Here is an 18201-nt window from a genome sequence, read left to right as displayed (position 1 = left end):
TACGTGGAGCTGGGAGGTCTCTTGTGGACCAGTGTCCTGAAGTTGGCTCTCCCACCTCAGAGGCATAGCCCTGATGCCTGGCTGGAGCACCAAGAGCCTTTCATCCACACAGCCAAGTACGTGGGGAGTTTCTTGCCTTTTGGGAGGTCTGACGTCTTCTGCCAGCATTCACTGGGTGTTCTGTAGGAGCAGTTCCACGCGTAGATGTATTTCTACTGTATCTGTGGAAAGGAAGGTGATCTCCGCGTCTTACTCTTCCGCCATCTTGCCCCTCCGTCGCATTTGCTTTTCTGCCTGCCCTGTGCCATGAGGTTCCCGTGCCATGCCGCCCCCGCCGGAGCTCCTTCCTGGGTGCTGGAAGGAAGAAGAGAGAGCACGTGAGCGGCTATACCAACCCTGATCTAAATATTATCTTAATTATGTTTCATGGAATTAAATAGTTTTATAATTTTTATACCGACATAAATGAATTTTTTGGTTTTTATTTTACTTTTCTGTTGTTATCTGGTTTTTTTTTCCTTTAGTTATGGGATGTCCAATTCTTTCAAGGAGACCTAAATATTTACAAGTTTCCAATTGTTCTAATTCTTCAACAGTTAGCTTTTTTGTACATAATGAAATATGTCTGTCCTTTCAAATTTTATGTTGATTTGCAGTATAAAAAAACAAGCTCTATCTTACCATAATTGCTAAAGTATCTGATAATTGTAGGTAGTTTATGAACCTATTTTCAGAATTGGCATTTTTATTGATTATTGTCATTATCTTTAATAACATGTTAATTCCTCTTGGGACACACATGATATTTTGATATACGCACATTTCACAGAAGTATTGCATCTCAGAGTTTGAAGAAATCTTACAGGTCAACTAACCAAACTTAAAATTTACATTTTTAAAATAATCCCTAGTCATAACATATATGACCCAAACCACTACCAGCAAAACATAAAATGAAGGACATTTTCCAATAGTAGCCATGGGAGGGAAAATTATCACTTTTTAAAGTTTAGCTAAAAACAAACCAACCATCTCAACGATGCTTAGTAATAAGAGAACTCACTATATGCCAAGTACTGTTCTAAGCACCTTAGATGTATGAACTCGTGTAATTCAGGATGAAGGTATTATTATTCTTCCCGTTTTATAGATGATGAAACTGAGGTGCAGAGGGGTGAAATAAATCTGCTCAAGGTCACACAGCTAGTTAATGGCAGAGCTAGTTTTCAAATTCAGGCAGTCTGACTCTACAGCCCGTGAATTTAAGGGCTACACCATCCTTTCCTCTTTAATCTGGTAAGAAATCTTCAGAACGTTTGTTCAGGGATGGAATTTAGCCTTTCTACTTTGATTTTCATCCTTTTTTAGATTTGATGGACTTTGTGGATTGCACTAGGAAGTCCACAGGGCTTTGTAGCCAGATTATTCTAATTGACAAGAAAAAAAAAAATACAGGATGCCTGCCGTTTACTCACAGAATATCTGTGTTCTACACTCTGTTGGAACTTTTGTTTTTTGAAGAATGTATTTATTCTTACCATTGGAAATGCACAGCTTCAGCTGTGAGTGAAATCAACCTCAGTCATTCTGCTACACTCAATGTATGAAAAGAATATGCATCATTTCTTCAGTCAGCTGGATTTCTTTCCATAATGATATGCTGCATTGATCAGCTGAGAATATTTATAACCCTCCTCATTTTAATAGGACTATTAATACTCCTGATGTTGCAACAAACAGCATTAATCGCTTTAGCGCTGACATATTGACAAATGATTTGATATGTGGAAAAGAAAAATATAATCAAAGACAACCAAATTACATCTTTCAGAGGCTCATGGGAGAAAATAATGTTAACATAATTTAAAGTTTCAGAGGATTAACAACTATGCTGGTGAGAATGTACCCAACAAAAACAATCCAGTCATAAGTTAGCAGTAGATACTGGCAATAAAATAAGATGCTCCAGTTAAGAAGATTTTATCATCCCAGAACGAAGCATCAATCCTAAATTTGTGAAATTAAAGGCATAATTCTGAAGCTTTACTTATCACATTAGTTTGGCTTGCCAAGGTTATAGTTTAGTTTGACAGAGAGACTTGGCGAGGATTTTATAGGCTAGGAGTCTTCAACAAATGATTGCACTGTGTACTATAACTGTGATGAAAAATCTCTAGAATTTGGTTTACATTAATACCATGAATAGATGACAGAAATGGTAGATATTGATTTCATTTTATGAAACAAAAGCCCATTCTAAAATATAATCACAAAATATAAAATAATTTAACCCTTATATGTATACATATAAGAATTTACACATTCTTTACCAAGTAAAGATACTGATTTTAATATATAGTAAAGCCTTATATATCCAATGAAGGTGTTGCTTCAAAATAACACTTATTCCAATACTATTGCTAGTGTTCAGAACAGGTTTGAAATTCACCATTTTGAATTTTCTTAGAAGCCAGCTGAAAGCCACTTGAGAAACTTACCTAAGTAATTATTACACCTGTTTTAGACCAAAATATTTGTCAATCTCACACTTATGAGAGTAATTTCACATTACTTTTTAGTCCTGCAAATGATGGGAGTAATACAAAAGTGGTGACTGGTACATGGAAGATGCTAAATTAATGTTTCATGGGCAAATGAATGAGACACAGGCTCCAAAATATCTCCAAGAATGAAGCTTCATGAGTTATTTGAGCAGTAGCTTCATCACTGAAATAAGGTTACGTTCTCCCATGTGGACTCCTTAGAAGGGGATGACACTTATTTGGATGGATGAGTTCAAATCTTCACATTATGCAATCAATCACGCAAGAGGGAGGGGATATGGGGATATATGTATATGTATAGCTGATTCACTGTTATACAGCAGAAACTAACACAACATTGTAAAGCAATTATGCTCCAATAGAGATGTTGAAAAAAATAAAATAAAATAAAATCAATCACCTTATTTTTAAGTCACACTTCGTATATCCAGAGTTTAATTTCTATTCCAAGATTTTTCAGAATTTGAATTTATTCAAATGTATGTTATGTTTTATAAGGCAAATCAGAAGTTATCCACTGTTCTATAAATAATGCATAGGGAATAGGAATAGATGTAATAACATGGGGTTGGTCTATTATGAGTGAAGAAATATTTAACATCAGTTCTGTTCCAATACAACTGAAAAACATGAGCAATCTTTTATATTCTTTGCCCTCTCTTTATGATAGTTACCACATTAGCAGGCTACCATTGTAGCAGCGCTACCATGAGGTCCGCAGGCAGATTTTTCTATGCAGATAATCAAGGAAAAATTAGCAAAACTCGCTAACTAATGGATTGACTTCAGTAAAATGGCCAGGAATGTGAGATAACGACTTTGTTTGAATTTTTCCAATTTTCAACCAATTTCTTGGGTGCAATATACCAAGAAATATATTGGGCAAAACAGAAATATACCAAGAAATATATCAGGGCAAATATACCAAGAAATATATCAGGGCAAAACAAAACAGAACAAATAGAATGAAGCCCTGGAATTCTGCCAAACCCAGGAGCATAGTATAATGAAAAGATGACTGTTCTAGGAGTTTCAACTACAAGGACATCCTGAGGCTAAACTTAATGTATTTCTAAGGCAGTTATTGTTGCCATGGTTCCTTCTCCAAGGTACCCAGGAATCCCAGGGGGAGAGTAAGTGAAGTAAACAGAGCCATCCTCTCTCTTGTTGCCAATTCAGGGATTATAGTATAAGCAACTTCCTTGATCTCAAAACTTCGGTATGGAAAGGGCACTTTTTGCTCACAGAATCCATGGGGTCTGTTGTCCTATAGGTAATTTTGAAAATGGATATTAACTAGCTAATGAAACTCTTGATAGCATGCTGAATTGCTTGTTATTTCTTCCTGTCTGATTATCCTTTAATATTCAGATTTGCACTTGCAACCTGAAAAATGCATTTCTTGATGATAAGATCATATAGAAACCAGACTTTCTGATTACATGAGCACCATAAAATAGTCATACTTTATGTAGTAGCTTTGCTCCAAGGAGGTTGCTAATATGGCTGTGAATTATTTGTGTTTTATCCTGAGAGGGCAATAGCCATTATAATTTCCTACAACTTAGAATAAATAGAAAAACATGAGAAAATGATTTGTCCAAAGTTCACTAACAAACACATGGAACTGAAACTGGAATGTATTTTGTCCTAACATAGAATGTCTCTGAAGACTGAGAAGCATTGAATTAAAAATCAGAGGACTTGGGAACCTGTATCCGGCGTTTTGTTTGATAGGGTGGAAGCATGTCACGGAGGACAGAAGTAAAATTCTCAAAGATGATAAATTCTCAAAGATCTCCTGGATAAAGTAATACCTAAACTATTGCCTTGAATTCAATAGCAGATTTTTTAAGACTGTTAAAAGGCCTGTTTACTCATTCTCTTACATTCATTGTTATATTGTATCCTCACTGTCATCAAATTCATCTAAGCTTTCATCATTCTTAGTTGGGCATTTGAGGATTAAATGAATTAATATCTGTAAAGTTCTTAGAACAGTAGGCATTACAGGAAACACAGAGATAAATTAAAAAATGGTTTAAGCACTTTAAGTACCCAGAATCTAGTGGGCAAGACAGAAACGAAAGTGCCTGCATTGTGAGGCAGACTATAGCCAGCACCATAAAAAAGCCACAAGTAAGAATGAGAGGGGTAGGAAAAGTTATCTTTATTGTTACCCACTCATTCATTTATATAAATTAACCACACTTTTCTCACAACCTTTTAAGGTAAGCCGGATAGACATTCTTTTGAGCATTTATGTAGTATGTAATAGTTTACAAAATGCTTTCACATACGCTGTCACATTTATTGTAACCCTCACAACAGCTTCGGAATGGAGATATTAGCATTATTTTTATTGTATGGAAAAGAAACTGAGGTTCAGAAAGAATATTTTATACATCTGGTCGAATGTCAGAGGTGTTCTGATGCCAAAGAGGAAACTGAGCTCTAAGGACATAGAGACTGGCCCAAGTTCACACAGCCAGTGAGCAGGAGAAGCTCAATTCAAGATTGTATTTTGTAAAGGCATATTATGGATAGTAAGTCCACACCTCAGCTGGGATGGAATGATCTGTGTAGCTATTTCCCCCACCCTCTAGTCCCTGGGATATATGTGGATATCTATTTTAAAAACTTATTACATAGGACTTTTCAAAAGACGCACTGACATTTGCCTTAAAGTGCTTTCAGGGCCTGTCTTCATAGCGTATGAGTCTTGTTTGGCATCCGGTACAGCCTTTACAAATAAGAAAAATTGTGACAGCAATTGACATTTTAAAAAGTGTTTTCAAGAAGGGATTGGCAAATAAGTCATTAATTTCATTCTGGAGGCTCACCCTTCCTCATGTAGTATTTATATGAAGAGCGTACTTTCTCAGAGCACATTGTTTCACATTAAACATTGAGGGAATATTTCAAATTAGTCTCTTATTTGGACTCATTATTATGAGAATGCCAGAAATATATTCAAGTATGGCCTTGTGAATCAGAATAAATTTCTCTGCCACTTGTTTTGCTCTAAGTCCTACAATACATGGGTGGGCTGACGGAGCAATTAGGGAGATAAGTGATTTTTTTTTTCTAAATAGTCAAATGAATTACAATTAAAGGAACAGAATGGTGAAAGTAGTTAGGTATTAACTTGAACTTGTCTCCTATTTAGGGTGTTTCAAAATTCATTTAAATCAGGTTTGAAGAAAAAAATATTACTGCTAAAATTATAGAACCAGATCTCTGAACCTGATGTGAATATATAATATTTAAAAAAGAAAGTTAAAATGTATGAATATTTTGGTTAAAACCACCATTATTTTAGTCCTTTGGACTAACTTTTAGTAAGGCAAGATGTTTGGGTTTTTTGAGGGCTGTTAGTTGCTGACATCATATGGTGAGATGCAACAAACACTACGATGAGGTAGGTGCCCTGGGGGCAACTACTTTGTATGCCTTTTTAGGAGATGGCACTGCCACTCCACACATAACACCACTCCCCAGCTAAAAGTCCCCTCTCCTGCACACACACACAGAAACACTAAGTCCTTGTCTTCTTGTCCCATGGGAAGTGTATCTTTGGGGCTCAGTCCTGACCGAGTCCTTCTCCCCGCTTTCTGGCTAACTGGACCTTCTGGTCCGACCCCCAACGCTGCAGCACCCATCTCCCTCCCTCTTCACATACTTGCTTCTTCCCTTCCTTCTCTGCTCCCCACCATCAGAGAACTCTGACACACACATTTTCAAATCAGGTGGCTTTTATTTAATTTTCACAATTAATGAACCCTGTCGGTGTAAGATTCAGGGTCTATACAGTTGGCCATTTCTCAGTGGTGAGACCCCTGGAGATTTCTGAGGTCTCTGGCCCTGCTCTGAAGTTACTGGCTGTCCACTGTTTCACTTGGAACAGCGGCCTCCTCCACCATCTCTGGGACCTGCGTGGGTTCCTCTTGATCCAGCTCTTCATTCACCTTGGAAGAGCGGTTGCAAAGCACCAACAATTTGACTTTCTTACGCTTCTCTGATGGGGCGTGAGCTTTTGGAGAGGCTTTTTTGGTCCGACTCCCTGGAAGGCGCCTCTTTAATCTCTTGGTTGCCTTGGCCACCTAGAAAGACAAGCGGGTGAGCACAGAAGGGCACTTGTTTGGGGAAGAGGGTGGGGTATGGATGGGAATGGGGGCTTCAGGAGAAGGGATATGGGCTGAGACAGGGTATGTGCCAGGCAAGGACAGGGGAGGGGTTCTTACGGGGGGTGTCAATGGGCAAGAGGAGCTTGGGTGGGTTCAGCTCACCTTGACACTGCTTTTGGGTCTCTGTTGATGGGGAGTCTTCTCCTTCTTTATCCCTTTGGTGCTTCGAGTCAGCTCGGAGTCCATAACTGCCCTAGGGCCTCGTGGCTTCCTAGTCACCCTGGTCATTCTGAAGACTCCCAGCGGTCTGCCCCAGAGCCCCTGACCACCCTTATATACCCCTCCCCAGTGTGATGCGGGGCCACGTCCTTCAGCTTTATGAGGTCAGCAAGTCACTCCCCCAGCCAATGGTGGCTCTGGGTGGGCCTTGACATCACAAAGCCCCATCCTGACACCTCTAGGGGAGGATGGGAAGCAAGCCAGATGTTCTGGTGGGAGAAAGGGGGCATTTTTAGCACCCCTAAAGAGCCCTCCAAACTCACCTACCATCCTCATCTCCCCATGTCAGTTCTGATGGGTCACATGGCAGGGAGAAGGGGTCTCCTCCAAACCTTGCCCCACTGCCACACGATTCGCGGGTTCTTTCTGTCCGCTCCCATCTTTCACCATTACCTAGTTTTTGTATGTCTTGCCCCAAATCCCTCCATGGTAATGAGGCTGTATTTAAGTGTCTGTGGAAATGATAGTCCTTCCACTTTCCTCCTACAAGGTGCTCTTATGCACCTTGAAGACCATTTACTTCTGGGCCACCTACGAGGAACCATTTCCATCCCACCTCCTTTTCTCAGTGTTCACGTAGCTCTCCTCAGTTTTCTATTTTCCATTCTGAAACCACTGTCAACTTTATTCTTCAATGTTTAGGTTGTTCTATTTAATAGAGATACACTTTTTAAAGCATATTATCCAATTTTCAGATCTCTTTAAACGTTAATACCCAACACTGCAGGCTTATATCTTCTCAAGTATTCTTATATGCAGACTACAGGCTATTAATATGCAATAGATAAATGTACTGAGCATTAACTATAGCTACTATCTATTGCTAGAATAACTATTGTACTATTTCTTAAAGGAATCTAGTACAATTACGTGGTCACCAAATTTATAATTATTTTTGAAACAACTTGTATTCCCAATTCACCTTTATTGATTTTACACACACACACACACACACACACACACACACACACACACGTAGTTTTCTTGTCTAACTCTAGCTCTTTTTAACACCTATGGAGCAAAACTGCTTCATGACATAGAGGACAGATTATGAACTCTGGATAAGTTGTATTTGTACTTACATCCTGGCTCTTCTACTTAACTAATCTTGAACAATTTGCTACAGCTTTCTGGGCCTCAATTTACTCATCTATAAAATGACTGTAGAGTTTGTATTAAGATTTGGAATAATATATGCAAAGCAACTATCACAATTATGGTGTATAGCTGATGTTAATAGGTAATGGCTATTAATACTATTATGATTACATCAAAAGGAATGCCATTTATGATGAGTCAAGGTGGTGATTTTGGCAATGGATAATATAACTAGTTCTATATTTCCTCACCAGAGAAAATTTCAAAAGCTGTTTATCAATATTGGAGACAAAGCATATTTTTGAACAATACCTAAAGAAAATTTCTAAAACTCTTATTAGCTTTTCATCTGTCAATTTCTTTTTTTCCAGCTTTATTGAGGTATAATGGACAAATAAAATTGTAATACATTTAAAACATACAACACAATGATTTTATATATGTATAGATTGTGAAACGATTCTCACAATCAAGTTAATTAACATATCTATCATCTCACAAGACTACCTTTTTTCTTTTTTTTTCACCTGTAAATTTCTGATCTTGGGATTATTCTGACTTCAGATGCCACATGTATATGAATACCTGACAGCAAACTTTTAGACACCCCAGCTCCGTCCCTCACCACTCTCTTCTCTAAACACGGTCCTGCTCACAGGTTGCATGTAGGTCAACATGTCTTATTTACCCTCTGAAAGAGGATGTGACTTGGAGGGTTTGGGTTGTGTGTTTCTTTAAAGATAGCAATAATGACTGGACCTCACTCATCCTTGAGTCATTCATCCAGTAACTCTGTGATTACCATGTGCCATGTACTATACTGGGACCTAAAAATCAAAACATAGATAGGTATATTCTCTTCCTTGAGAGATTCACAATTTACCAGGTATAAAAAGCATAATACACTGTAATAAATACAACAAAAGAAGTAAGTATAAAGAGCCATGTGAGCTGGAGGAGAGAGAAAAATGGGATGAGGATGTTTGAGGAAGGCTTCATAGAAGATGTGCTATTTTAGTTGTTCCTGGAAGGATAAACTGAGTAGTGTTAGCCAAGGGAACAACATATGCAATGAATGTAGTTTGAGAGAGCTTTGATTTCTTAAGAGTTGAGTGTGGCTGGAGTATAGTACATGGATGGGGTGACAGGAGATGACACTGCAGGAGGAGGTTGAAATGAACTTGTAACAGGTCCCATGGACTTGCTAATGAGTATGGACATCATTTTGTGGCTACAGTGAGTGTTACGGAGTGGATGTTTCAGCCCCCCACCCAAATCCATATATTGAAATCCTATCCTCCAATGTGATGGTATTAGGAAGTGGGGCCTCTGTGAGCTAATTAGGTCATGAATCCTTCATGAATGGGATTAGTGCCCTTATAAAGGAGAGCACTTTCACCCTCTTTCCACCATGTGAGGACACAATGAGAAGACAGCAGTTTGCAACCTGGAAGAGGGCCCTCACCGGAAGCTGACCATGTTAAATGAAATGAAATAAAATAAAATAAAATATGACACAAGTGAATATAACTACAAAACAGAAACAGACTCACAGACATAGAGACAGACTTGTGGTTGCCAAGGGAGAGGGGTTGGAGGAGGGATGGATTGGGAGTTTGGGATTAGCAGATGCAAACTATTATGTATAGAATGGATAAACAACAAGGTCCTACTGTAGAGCACAGGGAACTATATTCAATGTCCTGTGATAAACCAGCATGGAAAAGAATATGAAAAAGAATATATATATATGTATAACTGAGTGACTTTGCTGTACAGCAGAAATTAACACAGCAATGTAAATCAACTATACTTTAATAAAATTTTTTAAATTAAAAAAAAAAAGAAGCTGACTATGCTAACACCCTGACCTTGGACTTTCAGCCTTCAGAACTGTAAGAAATAAATTTCTGTTGTTTATAAGTCACTCAGTCTACGGTACCTTGTTATAGCAGCCAGAACAGATTAAGAAAGTGAGCCAATGAGTTCAGGATCTCATGGTATCATGTTTCTGAAATGTCTAAAGCTGCTAAACTCCACTGACATTAAACTCTCAGCAAATACCTCTTAAGAGGAATAAAATAAAGACTACTGGCTCTTTTATGCTAAATATTATCTGAAAAACAAAGATTAACAAATCAGACATGGCTTCCTAACTCAATAAAATTGATGTGGGTTTATGCTTTCACTTGTAAATATCTTTTATTACACAACATACTATTTTCATGGGTCTTCATTAAATTAAGTGTCTGAGACTTAAAAGGATTAAGTAGTTTTTGTAACTATTCCTCAGGTGTTCAAGGGCAGAATCAGGCAATGATTCAGCTCTGGTGCCCTAATAGGACACAGCTCATTTCATAAAAGCTCTTACAGAGCCACCAAGGCATGGTGAGTGATAATATTTATTGGTTATTGATAAAAGTATAAGAATTAGCAAAACATTTACGCATTTAAAAATTATTAATTCTAGATGCAACTAATATCTTTTTCCTATATTGTAACAAGCTTACAAAATATACTTTCATTCTCTCCATTCATTGTGCTATTATTTTCATATCTTTTACTAAGACATGTATAGAAAGCCTTCAAAACATTATTAATTTTTGTTTTAAGGTGTTAATTTTATTTTGAATTTTTTACTAAGGTATAATTTACATAGAGTAAAATTCACCCTTTTTTGAGTACAGTGCTGTGGGTTGTAACTAATGCATATAATTATGTAACCATCACCACACCACAGTCAAGATAAAGAACAGTTCTATTACTCTCCAACCTTCCCCTGTCCCTTTGTGGTTGACCATTCCCTTTCTTTCCTAGTCACTTGCAACCACCAGTCTGTCTTCTGTCCTTATAATTTTGCCTTTTCTAGAGTGTCATATAAATGGACTGATAACTGTAAGTAGCCTTTCTGATCTGGTTCTTTTACTTAATTTGGAAAACATCCAAGTTCTTGTATTCACCAATAGTCTGTTCCCTTTTATTGCTGAGTAGTATTACACTGTATGGATGTACCATTTGTATATTGGTTTACCAGGTGAATGACATTTGCGCTGTTTCCAGTTTGGGGCTTTTATTAGTAGAGCCACCATAAACATTGGCATGCATGGTTTTGTGTGAACAGAAATTTACATTTTACTTGGGAATTATTTAGGAATGGGATTACAGAGTTTTATGGGTATGTAGATATTTATAAGCAATGAAAAAGTTTCCCAAAGTGACTTTACCATTTTGCATTCTCATGAGCAATTTATGAGAGTTCAAGTTTCTTTCTTTTCTTGAGTGTAGTTAGTGTTGTCACTTTGTTTCTTTTAACCTTTCTTAAAAAATGTGAAGATACAATTGTGTACTTAACTTGCATATTCCTAATGACATTATTTTAATCCATTTTATGTGTTTACTAGTCGTCTGTATATCTTATGTCAATCAATTGCTATTCAAATATTTTGCCACATTTTTATTGGTTATTTGTTCTCTTATTAATGACTTTTGAGAGTTCTCATATATATTCTGGATATAGTACTTTATCATATATGTGACCTATATAACACATATATTTGCATAACCACATCAAGATATAGAACTATTCTATAACCATAAAGGAATTCCCTAACACCACAACCTTGTAATTGCATTCCTTTCCCCCAACCCTTTACAACTACTGATTTGTTTTCTATGCTTATAATTTTGTCATTTTGAGAATGATATATACATGGAATCATAAAGTATGAACCTTTTTGAGATTGGCCTTTTTTTTTAACTTTGGCATGCACTTGAGATTCATCCACGTTGTTATGTGTATTAATATTTGCTTCCATTTTATTGATGAGTAGTGTTACTGGTATGGATATACCACAGTTTAACCATTCATTCACCCATTGAAGGACATCTAGCTTGTTTACATTTTGGTTATTACAAATAAAGTTTCTATGAAAATTCATGTAAAAGTTTTTATGTGCATAAACTTTCATTTCTCTAGAATAAATACCCAAGAGTACAACTTGTCAAATTGTAGTTGCATGTTTAGAGCATGTTCTATAAGAAAGTGCCAAACCGTTTGCCAGGATAACTGTACCATTTTATATTCTCACCAGCAATGTATGAATGACCCAGTTTCTGTGCATCCTTGCCAGCTTATTGTGTTGTCACTTTTTAAAAAATTTTAGCCATTCTGATAGATGTGGAGAGATTAGAACTCGGTGTAGTTTTAATTTGCATTTCCCTAATGGCTAATGACGCTCATCATCTTTTCATGTGCTTATTTGCCGTTGCTGTAACTTCTTTGGCCAAGTTTTTGTTCAAGTCTTTCAGTGCTCTTGACCATTTTCTAATTGGAGTGTCTTTGTCTTTACTTGCTGATTTTGTAGAGTTCTTCATAAGTGTTTTTCCTTCCCACTTAGTTTCCATACAATTATATGTATTTGGGTTTTGCACATGTAAAATTATTTTATGTTTAGGCATTCAGATAAAATGAATTTAGTCCATAGTCCAAATTTGAGAAATATTAGTTTTCTTATGGCTTTGTTCTAGAAATATGTGATATTTTTACATTTTTCTATGTATGTGTGGTTTTCCACAAATATGCCAATATATAAATTTATAAGTATCTCTGTGTGTGTAAGTCATAATAGTATACATAGCATACATCCTATGTACAGGATACATCCATGGAAAATATTCTACTTGTTTTGCTCTTTCAGGAGGACCCTATCTCAGAGAAATAATTTTAACAAAGGAAATGCAGGGGAGTGGACTACTGACTTACAGAATAGAGAGGGTTTCTTGGTAAGACAACCAATCAAAACTCTGGCAAGTATTGGTACTGTTATGCAACTGAATCTACACATTTTACATACCCAAGGCTAAATTTTTATTAATGTTTAATTATGGAGCATCTATAAATAAGAAAGATTATTATTATTTATTTAAATGCCTACATTTAGAGCTTTGGAAAAAAGTTCAATCGGAAAAGCATAGAATGTACTGATGATATTGCCATCATTGCAGGTTGGAGCAGACATTCATCAATCAATACGATATGGAACTGCTGTGTTCAAAAGTTTGGGGATGAGATTATGGAAAGAATCAATATCATTCTTAGTATTGATCTACACTGAAGAATAAAGTATGCATCTTTAGGTGTATCAGTATAATTAAAACTAGACCCAAGTCTGCAGGAAAAAATATTGATGTCTACATTATATATCACAAACTAGAAATCTATCTTCCATTTTAGTCAGGCTAGACCTTCAGAACAGAATAGCCTTTCAATGACAAATGGAATTAGGGACTGGTAAGAAGGAAAAATATTTCATCATTCCACTTGCTCCATCGTGACTGAGGACAAATCCTGAAAGTCCTATACAGTAGTGTAGAGAATATGAACTTGAAATTCATATAGCTCTGGATCAGAATTCAAATCCTGGCTTCAGGTTATAACTCCAGGCAACTTAAAAGTTTTTAAGTTTTAGTTTCCTCGCCTGTACACTGGGTAACATATCTAATTTGTAAGAGTATCGTAAGGGTTAGATAATATAATGTTTGTAAATGTTTCTATCCCTGACGTTGCTCTTGTTAGTTCATTTTAACTGTTGTATAGTAGTCTGCATTTTGAATAAATTCAACACCTTTCTCTATTCTTGTACTCTTTTGTGTCTAGCTTCGTTTGTTCTACATCACACGATTTTGATATTTACCCATGTTGCTGCATGTAGCAGTTCTTTTCTCTTAGTTATGTTATATTCCATTATATGACTATCTTACAATTTATGTATTCATTCTACTAGTGTTGCATATATATGAGTTGTTTCCAATCTTTGACTTATAAATAATGCTTCTGCATTCTTGAACATGTCTTTAAGTGCATATGTACACATTTCTTTAGGATATATACATAACACTAGAAATATTGAGTCATAAGGAATGCATATGTTCAGCATTCATAGATATTTCAAAATAAATTTACATATTTATTGTAATGATACATAGTCATATAACTCATGAATTGTCTTGTTGCTGTGTATCTTCATCAACATTCAATACTGTTATTTTGTTTAACCTGTCTGGTATCTGTATAGTGGTACTATATCAAGTGCTTAATTTGCATTTCTTTTTTGACAAATGTGGTTGAGCACTTTTTCATATATTTATTGTCCATTTGTATATTCTTTTGACTCAAGTACCTGTTCAAGTATTTGGCTCATGGTGTTGTATCTGTCTTAATGCTGTGCACAAATGTTTTATATATTCTGGATATGAGGCCCTTGTCCAATATATGTATTGCAAACATCTTCTCTCACTCTGTCACTTACTTCTTGCTCTTGATGTCGTTTGATAAACAATTCATAATTTTACCACAGTTCAATTTAAATTTTATTGTATAGTTACTTCTTTTTGTGACCACTTTAAAAAATCTTTGCCTACTCAAAGATCAAAAGTATGCTTTCCTATATTTTCCTTAAAGAAAGATCATTTTTTCACCTTTTACATTTAGGCTTATGAATCATATAGATTTGATTTTGTGTATCCTATGAGGAAGGGCTCAAGCTTCACTGCTTTCCATATGTGTGTTCAATTGATCTGGTACCACTTACTGAAAAGATCATCTAATCTTCACTGCATTGCAGTGGCACTTTTGTCATAAATCAGGTGATTTTTGTGTATGGATCTCCTTTTGGTACATCTATTATTTTCCATTGGTCTATAAGTTTATCTTTACACCAAAATCAAAAATTTTATTACTTTAGTTGTGTAAGTCTTATATCTGGTAGTAGAAGTTCTCTAAATTTGATCTTCATGATTGTCTTGCCTGTTCTTAGCATCTGCATTGCCATGTATGTTTTAGAATTATTTTGTCAATATCCACAAAGAAACATGTTCAGATTATACTTTGAATTGCATTAGCTCTATATATCAATATAGAAAGAATATCTTTACAATATTGAGAATTTAAAACCATGAACAAAGTTTCTTCCTCCATTTATTTAGGTCTTTAATTTACTGCAGTCATGTTTTACAGCATCCTATCTAGAGGTCTTATGCATCCTTCATTAGAGTTATTTCTAAGTGTTTGATATTTTTGATGCTATCATAAATTGTATTTCTTTTAAATTCATTTTTAAATCATTTGTTGTAAGTATATAGAACCAAGACAAACTTTCACATACTGACTTTATATACAGTAAATATGATAAATTCACTTATTAATTCTAATAGTTCTTATGCAAGTTTTTTGCATTTTCTAAATACACAATCATATCATCTTCCATTTCCACTTTCATATGTTTTATTTTAATTTCTTACCTAATTGCACCAGTAATTCCTTTGACAGAAGTGTTGGTAGCACAGATCTTTGTCTTATTATTTATCTTAAATGGAAAGATTCCAAGATTTTACCATTATGAATGATGACTACAACAGTTTTATACACATACATGCGCACAAAAATATTGTTAAGTTGCCACATATCAAGGTATTCAATTAGGACAATGAGCCAAACTGAAAGAAACAACCAAATCTCTGTTCACTTACCATGACAGTACAAGCAAGAAGTAGAAAGAGGCACCAGCTCCTCAGTTGTCCATTTTCCCCCCACAGAATGGCACCAGGTGAGGGTCAGATGACATGAGGGGTACACAGGGGGATTGTCTCACTGCTCAGGCACTGCAAATTAAGGGTTCCTGCCTCTTTACGAACCCAGGGCCTTGGAGAAAAGGGAAGGACTGAAAATGGAAAACTACTGAGTCAAGATGGAGAAAAGTGCCTCAGCCAAGGCCCCAGAATCATTAGGTCTTTTCTAAGGCACCTGGAAAGTGCCTCGGTTAAGGCCCCTAATAAAGTCTCTGAATAGTGGCACCTGGGCTAGGAATGCAGCTATGCATATAATCAAGGCTGACCCAGGAGGGTCTGAGTCCTCGGCTACAACTCCCTTGATGAATTAACCACTGCTGAGGTATATGAGGAAATAAGCTCATAAATTTCATATAAATTGCCCTTCGTCACACATAAAATTGCAATGATGCTAGTACATGACATATCACATTTTTATTAGGGTTGGTGTAAGTTGGAATTCCACAATTTTATGTTAGTATCAAGGACTGAAATAAATAAAATCAGAAATCAGATAGGAGATGCAACACATGATACCACAGAAATACAAAGGATCATGAGTTACTATAAACAGTTACATGCCAACAAACTGGATAGACGAGAAAAAAGAGATACATTCCAGAAACATACAACCTACCAAGACCGAATCATGAAGAAATAGAATATCTGAGCACACCAATTACTAGTAAGGAGATTAAATAATTTATCAAAAACCTCCCAACAAGGAAAATCCAGGACCAGAAGACTTCACTGGTGAGTTCTTCCAAAGACTTACAGAAGAATGAATACCAATCCTCAAACTCTTCCAAAAAAATAGAAGAGTAATGAACACTTCCAAACTCATTTTATAAGGCAAGCATTACCTTGACACCAAAGCCAGATAAGACACTGCAAGAAAAAAATTATAGGCCAATATCACTGATGAACATAGATGCAAAAATCCTCAACAAAATATTAACAAACTGAATTCAACAATCCATTAAAGGGTCACACACCAAGATGAAATGGGATTTATTACAGGGATGCAAGGATAGTTCAACATCTGCAAATCAATCAAAGGTGACATACCACATTAACAAAAGGAAGGAAAAAAATCATATGATTATCTCAATGATACAGAAAAGCATTTGACAAAATTCAAAACCCTTTCATGATAAAAGCTCTCAAGAAACTTAGTATAGAGGATACATACCTCAACATAATAAAGGCTCTATATTATAAGCCCATAGCTCACATCATACTGAATGGTAAAAAGATGAAACTTTCCCTTCTAAGATCAGAAATAAGACAAGGATGCCCAGTATCACCACTTTATTCAACATAGTACTTGAAGCCCTAGCCAGGGTAATTAGGCAAGAAAAAGAAATAAAAGGCATCCAAATTGGAAAGTAAAATTTTAATTGTCTCTATTTGCAGAAGACATGATATTTTATACAGAAAACCATAAGACTCCACCAAAACACTGTTGGACCTAATAAAAAAATTCACTAAAACCTCAGGATACAAAATTAAAATACAAAAATCACTTACATTTCTATACACTAACAAAAAACTATCAGAAAAAGAAATTAAGAAAACAATTCTATTTATAATAGCATCAGAAAGAATAAAATATATAGGAATAAATTTAACCAAGAAGGTGAAAGATCAGGACACCAAAACTATAAAAATTTGTTGAAAGAATTTGAAGACACAAATAACTGAAAATATATTCTGTGCTCAAGGATAGGAAGAATTAACTTTGTTAAAATGTCCACACTATACAAAATGACCCACAGATTCAATGCAATCCCTACCAAAATTCCAATGGCATTTTTTACAGAAATAGAAAAAACAACCCTAAAATTTGTATGAAACCACAAAAGACTCCAAATAGCCAAAGCAATCTTGAGAAAGAATAGAGCTGGAGGCATCACATTTCCTGATTTCAAACACCATTACAAATCTATAGTAATAAAAATAGTAAGGTATTGGCATTAAAAACTGACACATAGATCAATGGAACAGAATAGAGACCCCAGAAATAAACCCATGTATATATGTCAATTAATTTATGACAAAGGAACCAATAATGTACAATGAGGAAAGGAAAGTCTCTTCTGTAACTGGTGTTGGGAAAACTGGATAACCTCAGGCAATATAATGAAACTGGACCTCTGTCTTACACCATACACAAAAATCAACTCAAAATGGATTAAATACTTGAATGTGAGACCTGAAACTGTAAGACTCCTGGAAGAAAACATAGGGAATAATATCCTTAACAATGTTGTTACCAAAGATTTTTGGCTTTGACAACAAAAGCAAAAATAAACACGTAGGAATACATCAAATTAAAAAGCTTCTGCACAGCAAAGAAACCATCAACAAAATTAAAAGTCAACATACAGAATGGGAGAAAATATTTGCAGATTATATATCTGATAAGGGACTAATATTAAAATATATAAAGAACTCAGGGGGGACCTTCAAGATTGTGGAGAACACATAGAGATCACATTCCTCCTGACAAATGCATAAAAAAATAC

At 35.7% G+C, this 18201-nt stretch overlaps 1 long non-coding RNA gene across 1 annotated transcript in view; it reads right to left on the bottom strand.

Moving 5' to 3' along the window:
- Positions 1 to 116: 116 nt before the first annotated feature.
- The window catches only part of LOC309620106, a 68728-nt gene continuing 50643 nt past the window's right edge, over positions 117 to 18201 (bottom strand). Inside the window, exon 3 of the long non-coding RNA XR_014239414.1 lies at positions 117 to 6667. This is a non-coding gene — a long non-coding RNA (uncharacterized lncRNA). The remainder of the gene's footprint in view (positions 6668 to 18201) is intronic.

Source organism: Balaenoptera borealis, assembly GCF_965194805.1.
Source record: "Balaenoptera borealis genome assembly, chromosome: X".
In the NCBI taxonomy this organism is placed as follows: domain Eukaryota; kingdom Metazoa; phylum Chordata; class Mammalia; order Artiodactyla; family Balaenopteridae; genus Balaenoptera; species Balaenoptera borealis.
The sequence above is the reverse complement of the archived record's forward strand: the minus strand, read 5'-3'. Positions and strand labels throughout refer to the sequence as shown.